Source organism: Geospiza fortis, unplaced genomic scaffold (genome assembly GCF_000277835.1).
Source record: "Geospiza fortis unplaced genomic scaffold, GeoFor_1.0 scaffold188, whole genome shotgun sequence".
NCBI lineage: Eukaryota > Metazoa > Chordata > Aves > Passeriformes > Thraupidae > Geospiza > Geospiza fortis.
Genome location: NW_005054337.1, coordinates 2,029,175 through 2,029,510, shown reverse-complemented (window position 1 = coordinate 2,029,510; position 336 = coordinate 2,029,175). Strand labels below are relative to the sequence as shown.

Here is a 336-nt window from a genome sequence, read left to right as displayed (position 1 = left end):
CCCCCGGCATTCTGGGGGGGGGGTTGGCAGTGATTCCTCGAGATGGGCAGGACTGACGGTGGAATTAGGGACTTCTTTCCTACTGGGAGCGGCGCACACACCCCAAAAGTCCAGACCACACCCCCTTTCTAGCAGAAGGTGACTGTAACTTTTGGGGAAGCCCTAGAGCTGATGGGGGAGCCCTACAGGCGAGTTATAGGGGATTTAAAACTTCGGAGAGAACTTTGGGGGGAACCTACAAGTTTTGGGGAGTTTAACTTTGTGAGGAGCTCTGCAACGTTTGAAGAACCCCTGTAATTTATCGGCAGCCCTATAATTTGGCGGGAGACATGAGTT

General features: G+C 53.0%; 1 protein-coding gene across 1 annotated transcript in view; it reads left to right on the top strand.

Annotated features, from left to right (window-relative positions):
* The window catches only part of SLC2A4RG (SLC2A4 regulator), a gene marked incomplete at its 3' end in the record, with an annotated part of 4,817 nt that overhangs the window by 565 nt on the left and 3,916 nt on the right, over window positions 1-336 (top strand). The gene's annotated exons all lie outside the window — the stretch shown is intronic.